Here is a 16,249-nt window from a genome sequence, read left to right as displayed (position 1 = left end):
CGCCCCCATGGCCTCTCTGGGGCAGGTCGTAATTCCTCTGCTTCCCAGAAAACTAATCGGGCACCTTCAGCCCTCACGGAAGTAACCCACCTGTGGGTTTACATGCTAGGCTATTGCAAATCAGACACCCAGTTGGTTTCTTTGTATTTTATGGTGAGTGTACCAATAGGGTAGGAATTTGCTAATATGCAGGACAGGTAAGATCAACACCTCAGGGTTTTTTCCCCCTGTGCTTAACCGTCTTAGAAAATGCTTCCCTTCTCATTATTGGAGGAAATGAGGACTAAAAGGCTAGTATTTCAGGTAACCTGCCTCTCCATCTCCTGTCTTTCCACCTTGCTTAATGTAACTTAGCATATTTAACTTGGGACCAGTTTTAAACTTGGTGATGTACCAGAGGAACTTATCCGTCTAAGTATTGTGGACACATCTGGCATCTGATTTAAACTGAGCCCTTAACCACCATGTATGTGGTGTTAACGAGTCAACACAGCACCCTACTAGACTGGATTACTGGCATGTTACTGACAAAGCAACCACTTTAAGTGGGACACTGGACCCATTTCGTGCTCATGGATAAATTCTGGTTCACTTTGCAGTACATTTAAATCAGGCCCCCCCTTCCACCACAGAGGAGTGTGAAAAAGTAGCCACATAAGCGTTTCTGTTATCTCCTACGAGAAGGAGCAAAGTGCAGTGCTCTTTCTCCTTTAAAATGCAGGCATGTTTGTAGTTTTAAATCTCATCTAAATGCCATGTACAGAACAGCAAATTCTCTGCCTCTCAAATTGTCCCATGATAAGCTGCTTCTGAAGGTGCACTTATGTTTACATCAAAGGCCCCATGTCCTTCTTTTGGGATGTTCTCTAGGCATTAACTTGCCTGGACCTGGTCATCTTGGGAAGTTCTCAACTGATATTGTTATACATGATTGTGTAATATGCAAAATATATTACTATGATTACCTAGGTAGAATTCTGAAGGCAAACTGTCCACCTACACCTTCATGGTTTAATTATATATGTTTTATATCTGGTGTCCCCGTTTCAACTTCAACCTGTCTAGACACTAGCAATTTGCGGCCAGTCTAGCTAGAGATTGTGAGACCTTGTTCACCACAGTACTTGACAAGGTTTTCACTGAGTACAGGCAGAGCTTGTTATAGCAAAGTTACCAATTGGGTGTTAGTGTAACTTTAGCATCCTCTACTAACAATGTCTGGTTCTGAGTGACTTTTTCACTTTGGGTTTTGAAGGCTAGAAATAATATAATTCTTGCATAATTTCCATATAAATGACTCATAGTAGCCCAGTGTGACCTGTCAGTTTGGCGGGTGCTATGACAGTCACTAGGTAATAGGTGAGTCTCTGGGTTTTAGATTAAAGGTAGGTAGGTATGGCTGCTTAGAAGTACTTGGAATGGCAAATTGTCTTAATTTTATCTAGCCCCATACATTTTCTTTCTTTTGTGCCATTGGAAGTATTGCAATTACCATTATTTTCTATTTATGTGTGTGTGTGTATTGTATTGTACCTAACATACATTTTGTATTATACCTAACAAATTATATGAAGAAGTGTGCATGCGCAGGAAAGTTTATACCTTGAATAAAGTTTTGTTGGTCTTAAAAGGTGCCACTAGACTTAAACTTTGTTCCACTGTGTCAGACCAACATATCTACCCACCTGAATAAATTATAAATGTATAAATAAATTCATGTAGTTTTTCAAATGTTATTATCTGTCTTTATTTCCATTAACACTAGGCCAGAATTTAAGGCAAAAAGAGATACCGTCATGCTGTGGAAAGGGTAAAGGTTTCTCTAAATAACATTATTCTCTGTTTACATTCTCTGTTTTGCATCATTCTTGGTCATATTGTTTGTTGCTTGATATTATGATACCTCTTTTTATTAGTAGAATTCTTGACATTTAGCCGTGTATGTGAAACCTTTTGGTTCATTTAAAATATATTACTATCTCCTCCACCTCCTGCCTTACTCCTAGGTTCCTTCCTTGACTTCAGATTTTCACTAACCATAGTTTACTGTAATACCCAAAAGGGCAAACTCTTTTGCTTCCAAACCACAACTTGAAGCTACATTTTAAAATATATTTCAAACTATGGATTGGGGGTTATGACTAACATAGTTGTAATTTGTACATCATGACAAGTTATTTTTAGTGAAAATCAACCAATAGAAAGAAGAATCAATATGAAAGAGAATGGGGAAAGTAATAGCTTTTGCTCCATCAAATCTATGGTTTGATGTTATGTAGAAATTAAGCCAATGTTTTCTTAGCAGGGTGATTGTAGTAGCAGAGTCCTCTAATTAAAGCACATATAGAAACTGGTGACTTTTGATTCACTTTTACCAGTCAAGTTGCAACTCTTTCACTGTTCCAAGAAACAACTATGTACTTGAATTTTTAGAAACTAAGAAATAGCTTTTTCAAATATTAACTCAGTTACAGGTATCTGACCAACTTTGGTTTTTGTGATTCTGCTGTGTACCTGCACCCAGGATTTAGCTGAAGAGGTTTGTCTCTGTAGTTCTCTCATTTTACAAGCAGAAAAAATCACTTTCAAAGGGAAATTAAGGCCCATTCCACACTGGCAGGGTCACTCCAGGACACTGCTGGTGCATTGCAGTCAGCAGCATACTCTGCCACTTCCTGTGTCCCCACAGGGAATAGATTTCAGCGACAGACCCTGTCCACCCCAGATTTCTGCTTCCCGGCAACGCAGTCGTTGCAGAAAGGTTCTGCCATGCAAGGGGTCAAGGTGAAGGGTTATTTGCAGGAAGGTGCATCTTCCTGCAAATAAAAAATGGCCCTATCAGCCCAGTAGTGTGGCAAAGCACAACAGAGCTGACTGGGGCATTTTTGGTCCCTGCCGGCACGCTGTAGGTGGAGAGGGACCTTGGTCTTCCGTATCCATACGGTCCTGGGCTGGCATGGCTGCCAATGGTGCTCACAGCGACAAAGGGAATGCAGAAAATATCCATGTTCCCTTAACACAAGGCACCAAAGCCCTAAACTCAGTATTTCCCTTTTGTGTGGAATTGGCCTTAGAGACCTGTCTTGATCAATCTTTCCTTTATCATTTTTCCCATCAGGAATAAGAAAACTGTGTTTTCTATGTTGTTCTAAATAGTTGTTTTTGTGTGTGTGTGTGTTTGGGGGGGGTTTCCATCCAGACACAAATTAACAGGAAGTCAAAACAGAAATGGGCTGGTGATGAGTTGAGGTCAGAGCACAAATAGGAATAGAGCTAAGCTGAAAGCAAAGCTGAGGCTTGTGTTTCTGAATTCCCATCTCATCATTCCTTCATTATTCCCAGCCATTTTTTTCTTTTACCAGAAAGTAGCATACCATGTCCTTGGAAGTTACTTTTGCCTAAGCCCACTGATAAAGCAGATGAGAAGGACAGTGCTGTTCCAGTGATCTTATCCCACTTTCCATTTTACACCTACGAATGAATAAATGAATCATTTCACACACACCCCTCAGCATCAGTCAGCCACCATTTGTGATAGAGTTGCTGTTTCATTGAATCAACCTCTACCAGTGTGTTCTCTCTGAACTGAAATGTCAACTTTTACTTCCACAAAAAAATCGACAACTTTCTAGACATTCATAGATACAGTAAGATTACATTGCAACTATCCAACTTGCTTTCCCCTGGGACAGTGGTTCTCAACCTGGGGGTTGGGACCCCTTTGGGGGTTGAATGGCCCTTTCACAGGGGTTGCAGAAGGGCATGAAGCTTGGCTGGGGTAGATCGAGATAGAGCATTCATCTATCTGGAGCAGTGGAAAAGAGTGAGATTGGCATGGTAGGACAAGAAGCAGAACTGAACTGAGAAACCCCGGGGGGAAAAACAACTTATATACAATCATGAACAATGGATCTTCATGCCATTGGTCAGTTTTGGTTTAATTTCTGTGAAAGAACACTTGCATAATTTTATGGTTGGGGGTCACCTCAGCATGAGGAATTGTATTAAAGGGTCGCGGCATTAGGAAAGTTGAGAACCACTGCCATAGGACTTTAAAGGTACCTTTCCTAATTAAGATGTTCAAATTTTACAACTGGGAAATTAGGTGATACAAGTCAAGTCCTTGTGTTGAAGTGTTCCTCATGCCTGATAGGCTCATTTGTTGTTTATTTATAATACTTGGATACTCATATATTATTCCATCCTTCAGTCATGATTTCCAGAGCAGTTTATAACAAAATAGAAACCAGTAAACATAATCCAAATTAAATTAAAAATACCACACAGTAATGAAATCCACTGGAACAAACATAAATATCGATCTTTTGGAAGTCCAACAAGTAAGTCATGTCCTGAATCTGTTTTTGAAAGAAGGCAATTCACATAGCATCCTCAAAGGACGGTGTCTTGCTCAAGGTCTTGCAGCCAAATCTTAATTCACTTGGAGAAGGAGCAGGCTGGTGCAACATAATCCCATGTGATTATACCATTCAGCACTGGTATACAGTACTTAGTGCAGTTTCCAGACATTTTCAAGGATAGCCCTTCACAGAATACATTGTAGTAGTGTAATCCAAATGTTACCAAGTTCTGAATGACAATAGCCATATCTTACATAAAAGATGTTGACTCTTTTAATACCAAAATTGATTTTTGGACATTTTTTTTAGAAATAATGACATTTCATTCTTTATATGCTCATGTACCTAACCATATCATTCCACTTTTTTCCTGATTTTTTACTATTAGATTGTAAGCTTGCTGGCAGGCTAATCAGTTTTATGCCTAGCTATTTTAAGCTCTTTGTAATGTTTATATATAGTGTTTATATTAAGCATTCTCTTTAAAATATTCCCATTTTGATGAGGCTGGCAAAAAATAATGCCCATGTGACTTCTGAGTATGAAATAGCCTATGGCTATAATCTGTAGATAGACAGGGGTTTTTTATTTCCCATGAGTAAGGAACTACTTAAGTTGAAGGGAGGAGAATAAGTATTCACAAAACTTAATTCTCATCTGGGGAGAGGATGAGAAAGGTGCTGCCTTTCTTTAGCAACATGTATGTCTATATTAAAATGTTTCCTTCCCCAACTACTAGACTTTCTGAAATCAGTGTTTGTAAATTTACTAGTTAGTTATATTTATATACCACCTTCCCCTCGCAGCCCAGGACAGTTTACATAAAACGTGGAAATCATAATATAGGTAAAAAAACATTTTATTGTATTTATTTATTGGACTTGTATACCGCCACTCCCAGCAAGCTGGCTCGCAGCGGTTCACAAAAAAGAACAATATGCAAGTCATATCTAAAAACAATCCTCAGTAATCTTAAAGCAATCCTCAACATCATAAAAAGATAGTATATACTGTATACTAATAAAAATATATTGGACCATCGGTCTGGTGTTAATGGCAATATTGACTGGCAACATATAATAGATGACATAAGATCCCTATGCTGCCTAATACTGTGCAAAGGGACCAAAAAGGGGGGAGGGGGACCATATCATACATCTCGGGATTACCCCCCCCCCAGCCCTAACCAAACACCTGGTGGAAGTGTTCCATTTTGCAGGCCGTGCAGAACTTAAGGAGTCCCGACAGGGCCCAAAGTTCACTCAGGAGTTCATTCCACCAGGTAGCGGTCAGGACTAAAAATGCCCTGGCCCTGGTTGAGGCCAGGCGTGGCTCCCGGGGGCCCAGGACTTCCAGCAAATTCATACCCACAGAGCAAAGTGCCCTGCGGGGGGCATAAGGAGGTAAGTGGTCTCGTACGTAAGCAGGGCCCAAGCTCCATAAAGCCTTAAAGGTCAAAACCAGTACCTCCGGAAGCAAACTGGCAGCCAATGGACATGTTTCAGCAAAGTCTGAACATGGGCCCTCCAAGGTGACCTGGTCAGGACCCGCTCAGCCGCATTCTGCACTAGTTGTAATTTCTGGGTCAGAGACAAGGGTAGGACCTCGTAGGCTCAATAATAACAGCAGGATAACAATAGTAGTAACAATAACATTTGGTGATAGTGATTTTTCTTAATTAAAACATTAACAGCAACAATAACAGTTAACTGAATTCCATAGGTTGGTCAGTCCAGGGTTGCCCTTTTGTTTGCCCCAAGGGCACATCTGTGAGAGGGGAGGGGTTCTGGGGGCCCAGTGGATGCTGCTGCTGCTGCTGGAGGCATCTGTCTGGTCACAACTGTAAATAGGATGTAGGGCTATGACCCATTATGCACGGTGGCCGCTACAGCAGGTGGCCACTGTGCCGTTGTGGTGGAGTGAGATGCCCCGCCGTTTCCTGTGTACGCCCAAGGGCAGATGCCTCGGCGTAGCGTGCATACACGCGCTTTGCGCCGGGGCTGGGATGCCCAGGACACTGCCTGGCAGTGGCAGCGGCAGGAGGAGAATAGGGAGGGGCAACTTCTCTGCCAAAGTATTCCCTTATGAAATTCATGGGGTTCTCCTAGAAAAAAATGTCTTGATAAGAGAACCACCATACCCTTGGTTACGTAGCATAGTGTGAGGCTGAAATACTGTGCTGGTCAGACCGGGGGAGGGGGAGGGGGGAACCCAACAACCTATGATTTGCAAGCTCAAGTGCTCAAGGACAGTTTTGTTTTGTTCTGATAACGGCATCAGTTTAATGGCAAACTGCATGCTTGCAAGCATAACAGTCTTTAGAATCTTCCACACAAGAATCTCAGGCTTCAGTGCTTCAGAGAGCCACTGCCTTCCCACTTTCACTGGACTGGGCAAGTGGATGAATGGTGTCACATTTTAAGGCAGCTTAATATATCTATCTCCAAACTAGCTGTTTAACTTCTCGTGTGCTTATATGGATTTGTTGAATACCTGACATCATCTGTCAATGAATGAATTGTGGTTGGATCACAGGGAGGAAATGTAGCTTCTTCAGTTTTCTACTGGAAAGTGCAAACCAAGGCCTGTCTCAGGCATTATGAAATCTAATTTAGATCTAATAATTCAAAACCCCATTTTATATTTTGTTAGCTCAGTTAACTTTCACTGTATTTTCTTTTACAAACACATTTGCATGTGCGGAATCTCAGTTAACTTGGTACTGTCTGCAGGTATCTATTTCACATCAAAGGGCTGTCTACAACCAGGTGGAAAGAGGAAGGAACACTATATCTTCAGTCTTGCTGAGTACTTGTTACTGACCTCTTTTGATTTTTCTCTAGGAGAAGATATGTGCAAGTGATAACCATTTGGGACTGCCTTTTTTCTTCAAAAGTACAATAAAGAATGGATTCTACAGAACAAGATTTTTTTTTGTAAAACACCTCACCATGGATATACAGGAAATCAATGTTCTGAGTAATTCACATCATAAGATGTCAGATTTCCCTAGGATTGTGAAATTTACTGATGCAGACAATGCAAAGAATGGGGGGATGGTGAGATTTGAGAAAGATCAAGATTGCAGAATTTTTCACATTTTTTCAAGCCAACACAGCAACATGAAAAAGCCTGAAACTGTGATAACAGTTTCAGTTTATTTGTTCCAGTTATTATATAATACAAATAATTTGACTAAGGTAATGAGTGCAACTAAGAACACAGTGAATAGAAAATGTTAGTGTATTCCACAAACAACAACAATAAACACCAAGCAATTATGCTAAGAATAGTACTTAGAAAAGAACAGCAGCAACCAATCCTCTTGAAACTTAAAATCTCACTAAATAATACATCCACTTCATACAAAACTGCATATTGGGTTTTCCGGAGTGTTTAAATTTTCATTAAGCTGCAGGTAAGAAAGAGTAAATATTCTCCAAACCTTGACTAGGCTATATTTGGTATGGAGAAGCAGAAGATTTCCTTTATTGTAATTATGAGAATGATTCATCAATGTATACCAATCCTTAACACTATTTCACTCCCTTATATATTTGGGAAACAGCCTCCTGGGAGGAGACTGTCCGGGGCCCTGTCCATCCAGGTCTACCCTGATTGGTCCTCCCCCTCCATCTCCCACTCTCCCTCCTTGCCTGCTAGAAGCCTTGTGGCTGCGGCCTCCATTGTCGCCCACAAGGAGAGAGGCAGCGACAGGGCTTTGCAGCCCGCAGATACATTCCTGCTGGAAGGGAGCCAGGTGGGAGTTTGCAGTCTCCCTGTCGCCAGCGGGAGGGGGGGATTTCCATTCCTTTTAGCACGGCGACAGCACTTGCCGGGCCAAAGGGAGCCTCCCACGGCCCCCGCCGGGGGCTTTCCACTTCCTTTAGCCCGCTTTGCGAGCCAAAGGGAGCTGCGGCCACCCTCTCACTCCCTCCTGCCTGCCACCCCTTTCAAAGTCCATTTTTAAAACGGGCTTTGATACTAGTGTATACATAAAATAACCACTTAGTGTCCTGTGTAACTCATCATACACTTGTACACAGTGTTTAAACTGCTGTTGCATGACTTATGATTGATTAAAGCATTACCCAAATGGTTTTCACATGCAAGAGAATGACAAAGTAGAGATCTACTTTGTAGAATGGGCTGTTCCACTTCAAACTGTGGGGGCAGGGTCCACATTTTGTTAGTGTATGTATGTATGTATGTGTGTGTGTGTGTGTGTGTGTGTATATATATATATATATATATATATATACTCTCTTACTCTCAAGTGACATTTGCATGAATGTCTGTGTGGGGGGGGGGTAGGCTCTGCCACCTCATTACTACTTATTTCAACTTGTATATATGACTCAGGCTTCAGTCTAATGCATATATGGCCCAGTTCAGTAAAATACACAGCTTGTGTAGAAATTAATGTTTGAACTGTACAGACAGTATTAATAATTGTGAGAAATAGGAAATAGATCATCAGGTGTTCAGTCCAGAAATAATGGTTTACATCGGGCAGAATCTATGAGTAATTTGGCTAACTGGAAAATATCCCTGTCTATTACATTGCTGTTGAAATATTATTTCTTCATTGTTCTCCTTTCTTCTGACCTCTATGAATTCTAAGCTAGAGAGTTGGCATTACAATTATGGCCAGGTCCAAAGGTTTCCAAATGTTATTTTCCAATTCACTTACAATAACTAATTAATTTGGACATTTTCATTTTAGAAGATTGAATAGTTAATATTTGAATGCTTATTCCTAGTACCTAAAAGACCCAGTAATGGCCCAGAACTCTTTACAAAATACACCAATTTGTAACTGAGCAGAGGAGTCTGACTAAGCCTTACTCTCCAGAGCCACCCCTCTTTGAATTCCACTTGTTTGGCCCCTTACAAGTGGCTATATTACTCTGCTCTGGTTCGGCCTTGGGACACCACAGTTGAAGAAGAATATAGACAAACTGGAGTGTGTCCAGAGGAGGGCAACAAAGATGGTGAGGGATTTGGAGACCAAGACGTATGAGGAAAGGTTGGGGGACCTTGGTCTGTTTAGCCTGGAGAGGAGATGACTGAGAGCGGATTTGATAACCATCTTCAAGTATTTAAAAGGCTGCCATATAGGATGGAGCAGAGTTGTTCTCTCTTGCTCCAGAGGGATGGATCAGAACCAACAGGATGAAATTAATACAAAAGAAATTCTGTCTCAACATCTGGAAGAAGTTCCTGACAGTAAGAGCGGTTTCTCAGTGGAACAGGCTTTCTCAGGAAGTGGCAGGTTCTCCATCTTTGGAAATTTTTAAACAGATGCTGGATAGCCATCTGATGGAGAGGCTGATTCCATGAAGTTTCAATGGGGTGGCAGGTTACAGTGGATGAGCGACAGGTTGGTGAGTGTCCTACATAGTGCAGGGCGTTCGACTAGATGGCCCAAGCGGACCCTTCCAACTCTATTATTCTATGATTCTAAGTATTTTTCATTTTTTAAAGTGGGTCCATTCTATGGAGAATCAAAGAAAGCTGATTAACAGCACATGTTCACACGAGGAAAGATTTAGAATTTAGAAATTAATGGATTTCTAAATCAGACAAAAGCAAAAATGGGATGAGCATGTAAAAAGGCATGTCATGTTCAGAAGACAAACTGTTCTTATCTTGCAGCAAAGAAGAAAATGAGTATTTTAAATTGAAAAGTAACATTCAAAATTGATAAAAAAAAGAAGAACTTGATCAGAAAGCATGGATGTTAGGCAGTGTAACTCATTACCATGAAGAGAGTCTAAGATCAGAAGACTAAGATTTAAGAAAGCTGGACATTAGCTGTCAACTTGAATAATCAAAGCTAACTGTTAATGACAAATGCTATCAAATTTTAGCTGAGGGGAAAAAATAAGAGACAGTTCTAAAATAGATTTTTCCTATGTGTTTTTCAGTGTAGGTCCTTAAAACTAAAAAGTGTTTGATGCCAGCCATTAGGATAGCACACTTGAAGGACCAAGGACTTGATACAATTTTAGCTCTTAATTCAGGAGGAGTGATTAATCCCACAAGAGTATTTATAACTGGTTATACTTTTTAAAAATAATATAAAATGCCTACTAAAATGCAAAACATTGAGTTGGATTCTACAACTCCTTTTGCTAAATGAGGCATTTCAGTCTGGAGGAAGGTTTTTCGTAGTCTGGAACAAGATTTCTTATTTGGGGGAAGGGAATCATAAGGATCCCATCCGTAGTATGTAGAAGCTAAGCACACAGCAGCTCCTTTATGAGTGGGAGTGGTGAAGGAGGGCCTTCTGCTCAGGCTCTCCAATGGGGCAGTTGGGCTGAACTAAATGTGGGGGTCATTCAGACAAAGGTGTGGTTAAAGCATCTCCCTCCAACACCATTAACAACATTAGCTAAATATATCTTAGTATCTTACAGCCTGAAGTCAAAACAAGTAGGGATAGATAAGAGCGGTTTTACAAAGCCAGTTTGTGCACGAGAAGCAGTCTGAACCCTGCCATACTTGCAGGGAGCTACCACTGTGCTGCTTCTCTTCCTGGCATCACAGAAGGGACTAAGGCAGGTCAGGCTTCAGTCTGAATGATCAGCTCCCTCTCTCATTTCAAAGCCTCAGAGGAATGATGTTCTCTGTCCTCCTAATTCATTTTCATTACAGCACTAAACCAATCATGAGGGGATCTGCCATGCAGGCACAAGGAGATGCAGAGAGCAGCATCAGACCATCTAATTTAACACTTGTCTCACAAAACAACCACCCCCTGCACCTCATTGCTTTAAAAGAAAAAAACAGAACCAGCTGTGCATTTTATCATGTGACACTAGAAGGTCCTAATTTTGGGGGGAGGGGGTGGGGGCAGCATTTTATTCCAGGACAGCCCATCTCAGAAATGCAGTTCTCACCTTCCCCGCCCCCCAAAAAAGCAATCTATCTCAAACTTAAAAAACAAACCAACCATAAGGACATAAATGTTAACATTTTTCCCAAAGAGTTCCTTGTGTCACACTCGAGGCAGGAGCTACAGGCAGTCTTAGAGGCCTATATTAATAAACCAGCAGGAAGCCATCATGATATGGGGGTAGATCTTCATTTTCCATGCAGGGGTTCAGCTATTTGTTCAGCAAAGCTTATGCAGAACTTGGAGAGGAGTTGCTTTATCATCAGACAGAACACGATAAAAGAAACAGTTTGAACAATAGCTTGACATGGTGTACATTCATAGGGTAATTAATGCCCTTATTTGCTGAAATGTTTGTTCAGCATGATGTAACAGAGATTCTTCCATCTGTCCTCATGGTCTTCTTTCTGCAGTTTTGCCTATTCTTGTTTTCTTATCCTTCTCTAACAAAGTATGTGATTTGTAACAGAGGTGATCTTGTTACTCAAGAGCAGAAGGGTGAGGCATGCATGCAGATACATCACTGTATTGATGTCTCATCCGTGGGTGATTCGCAGAAGAACGTTGGGTGAATTGCATTTACCTCCCCTAGAAATCATGCCGTGAAAAGCTTCGTGTACAATCTCAGCATCATTTCATTTATTACAATCCAAGATCATCTATCACCAACAGAAGAGCACAAACTAAACACAAACAAAACATTAAAAATGCAAATTCTTAACTGTGTTAAACACCAGTTTCTGTGATATAAAGCGCTTAATAAAAAGACTGAAGCACCTGCTTTTTGACTGGCTGAGGCAAAGTGCTAAATTTTGCCACCTTGAGAATGGTTTCATCAAGCCAATCTGCAAAGAGAATGGACATATAAATTTATTAGGTCTGCCTGGAAATTCAGATAAAGTAGGAGTAATATACAAGGTATGAATATCCATAGAAAAAGAACAGTGAAGTAAAATATAACTGTTTCAATGGCTTGTCTAAGGCCCATTATGCACGGAGTGGAAGGTCCGCATTCGGGGTGAAATGGTGGCGGTTAAAATCACCAATTATGCACGCTGCAGGCAGCAACCAGGTGCAGAGTCAACATATGCCACCGAAAAAGCCGCGATAGCGAGATGCGGAAGAAAGTGGAGCTTCCCGGGACCAGGGCGCAAGCAGAAGCGGCTGTGGAGTAGCCGCGTGCATAATCGGATACTCTGGGTTATGGCACCATTGCATTCCGTCCCTTGCATAAGCGGTTTGCTTCGTTTCTTCTCCTCTGCGTTCTCCATACCACCGTTTCAGCGGCCGTGCATAATAGGCCTAATGCATGCAAACTATTCCTCCACCACGCTGAGCTTTCTTCTAGAGCAAAATAAAATATAACCATCTAATATTTTCTTTAAATTAGATAATGTTTTTTTCTACTAGTTCATAATCTCTTAAAATTTATTTAATTAACTTAGCAGTAGGAAGCAATTGCTTGTATTTAGGTATCTGATTTCAGAAGAAATGCACACTCCTGCAGAATTCAGGGGAACAATCAAAGCTGCCTGCAGGATTGCAGCCCATGTGGGTGTCCAGCAGCTTTTCATGCTTCATCTTTACTTCTGCTAGCAGTCAAATATTATGCATGGCTGGCAACGGCCACTTCATTCTTGACATTTGCCCTGCACTAAAAAATCATCTCTGTATGGGCATGTGCTGTGTGCCATATGTAGGGCTGTGCAAGCCATTAATTTCCTGCAAGCACACAGAGTGGGCAGCTGCTCGGTGGCATCTCTGAAACAGTTCTCTTTCACAATATAATCTTACTCAGCAATAGTGTCATCTTTTTGGATCATGGACCACTGGCATCAGACACACTAACACCGTGTCTTGCAAATAACAATAGCATAGGGACAGAAAGATCCACAGGCATATTTTACATATATAATCACCAAACAACACTCAGCCTACGCATATATGCCCATGCTAGTAACAGTCTTTCACGGCACCAGACAAGGTTTGGTTTCACAGCCCTTAATTAGCATTGGGTGAAATGAAAAAGGTGTAATATAAACTGCTTGGGTACCTTTGCTCACAGATGTCGTTCTCTCCTTTGCCTTCGATTTTCCACAATTGCAGGTGTCTTTATTATTCTTATGTTATAAATGGGGGGGGGGGGGGGACTAGCAAAAGCTTCAGCAGAGCAAGATGGTTTCTTTGTTATGAATTATTGTACCACATTGAATAACAAAAACAAATTACTCCATGATTTTATATTCATTATCCAGCTAAACAGCTGCCACATGACGGAAACACACTGTGATAGCTAATTGAGATTGTGAAACCTGCGCAGCTTGTCTCCATCTGGGTTCTCCATTGCTCCCATTAGAGCACATTGTGCCAAACCTTCTGAACTTTGAATGCACTGGTACAAAACCTGCACTAAGAACAACGTTGATTTAATCTGCTACCGCTCAGTAATTTTGCAATTCTGAGTCTGCCTGGTGCTGAAATAGTGCCCTGCTCCTTATGCCTTTGGTGACAGATCAGAGGTTGGCAAGGTTTTGCCTGGGCTTTTTCAGTGCTGGCCCCATGACTATGTAATATCCTGCCCTAGAAAGCTTAGCCCTCCTAATTTTGGCTTTCCAGAAGATGCTCAAGCCTTTGTTTTTGTGCCAGATAGCTTTCGATTTTTTAAAAATAACTGAATTACTGTTTAATCTATTCTTTTTGGTTCGTAATTGCCATACTGTCGGGCATATGGCTTTTATTGACATTTGTTTTACTAACTGGTTTTGTTCTCTTTCTCCTCTTATAAGTTGTGTTTTAAGAGATGTTGCTATTTTTAGTGTTTTAGCTTTTTATGAACTTAAAATAAAATGAACGCAAGAACTTATCAATAGCCAATGGACTAACTGCAGAGTAAATGTACTGTGCATAACCCACTGAGTAAACTGGTTAAGGGCTGTGCTGTAATTCATGTGTGTCATATACATGAAGGCACTCTAGGGCCCTAGTAACAAATAGCTACTTAAATTATCTGTACAAAATCCAAGAGTCAATTTGTAGGTCAAAATACATTCTGTGTTTATTATCAAGTTCCAATGAAGTGCAGATGCTGTCTGGACAAAGGGAAACATGCCTTCAACAGGTGAATTTAGTCTGACTGGTACCATAGGAATTTTCTACACTATGTACTTTCACAATTGCCTTTGTAGGTCTTGTGATTTGGGCTGCTAGAACTAAAAAAAATCACTTCAGAGAAGTAATGCTTTATCAAACTTTGAAATTTGCACATTCTTTAATTTAGATGATTTCTTAAAACAGCCTCAAAATTGGCACCTGCAAGACACAAGTGCCGACTGTACTAATTTATCGGGACATTTCAGTGGAAAAGAAATCAGCAGGGATTAACAGCCTGAAGGTTGGTGTCTCATTTCAAAATTATCCCTGTAATCAAGTTTTAAAAATATGCATATTGTTAAGAGAGATCATCACCAATATGCTTCACACATACTGTGTACACCTTGCACAGTATGTGTTCCTGAGTAGATAGCTGGCATTGTCAGTTTAAACAGAGCTGGTGACTGAGAGGGCAGATGTAAGCATGTACCTGCAGGATGAAAAGGACAAATTATTTTATCCTCCACTCCCCCTTGAGTGGGCAACTCTCAGGGCCATTCCGCACTCATTCAAAATTGCACAATGGTTGAAACATGGTTAATACCCATTTACAAGACTATACCATATTAAATGTTTTTCATACAGAGACATTGTACTGCTTCAGTATGGCTTGTATAATTTTTGATGTGAAATGTAAGATAAAATTAGAGAACGGGATAGTTTCTTTGGTTGTTTTTAGCTATCCTGGACCCTGTGTTCTGAAAAATAAGTTGTGGCACAATCAGTTGCTATTATATATTTGTATTGCAGATTGGCCAAGAAACAAAGAAAACCCTTGTCAACTAAAACAGGAGACTGTTACACTTAATGGATCCTAATTAGTATGCATAGATAGAGTCTTTAGAAATAAATATATTGGTAAAGATGGACTACTGCATACTACCAGCACCTCACTGTCTCAAAAAAAAATTATAGTGCTATCCTAACCAGTCCTACACCCTTCCAAATCTATTGAAATCAATGGACTTAGAAGGGTGTATGTCACTGCTATGCATCCCACAACCAGACAGAGGCTAAAAGCAACACTTCCCCAAACTCAATCCCTAAAGAGGAGCCAGCAGGAGGCCTTGACATAAGATGTTTAAACAGCTGCAAAGTCAAAGAACTTAGGAGGAAGACAGCTATTCCAGTGGAGTCTTAATCCTGAGCTGGAATGGTCATTTTAAAGGCACCAGTTGACCAGACAAACTGCAGAATATTTTCAATGGTGCCAATGTCGGTTGGACAGACCTTATTGCAAAGCTTTAAAGATGCACAGCCAGATCTTGAAAAACAGTAGTTAGAGTGTTGCAGCAAGATCAGGCAACCTTTCCCGCCTCTCTTTCCTTAATTTCTCTCCCTCTTTCTTACACTTTTCTCATTCAATTTTATCTTCGTCCATCTAATTTTTCCATGTGTCTCCCCTTCCCCAACTTTTATTTTCACTTCTTGGTCTCAAGACCTTCTCAGCACTATTTTGCTTGGCAACAGAGTACTATAGTAGCACCTGGTAGACATCTGGCATTGTCTCAGTAAGGAAAGAGAAAAAAGAATAATGACAGGTATGAAGACAGGAGATGAAATGACATATGCAGAAAAAGAAATACTGGAACTATTTATCAGTGTTCTTGGAGGACTCTACATAGAAAACTAACACTTATTCTACTTCAACTATGCTTGACCCTGGTGGCAACAATGATCAATTGTGGGAGCTGCTTGGTGCCCACATGCAGCAGCGGACCCTGGGAGCTGCTTGGGCTTAGAGCAGCTCACAAAGAACTCTGAGGGAAGGAGAAATCTTCAGTGAGACCACCTGGAGCAGCTTCAGATGAGCTGCTGAGAGCAGTGGGGGAGGCAA

General features: G+C 40.9%; 1 protein-coding gene across 1 annotated transcript in view; it reads right to left on the bottom strand.

Annotated features, from left to right (window-relative positions):
- The window catches only part of MYRFL (myelin regulatory factor like), a 512,195-nt gene that overhangs the window by 401,134 nt on the left and 94,812 nt on the right, over positions 1-16,249 (bottom strand). The window lies entirely within an intron of this gene.

The sequence above is a fragment of the Paroedura picta genome, chromosome 5 (assembly GCF_049243985.1).
Source record: "Paroedura picta isolate Pp20150507F chromosome 5, Ppicta_v3.0, whole genome shotgun sequence".
Lineage (NCBI taxonomy): Eukaryota > Metazoa > Chordata > Lepidosauria > Squamata > Gekkonidae > Paroedura > Paroedura picta.
The sequence above is the reverse complement of the archived record's forward strand: the minus strand, read 5'-3'. Positions and strand labels throughout refer to the sequence as shown.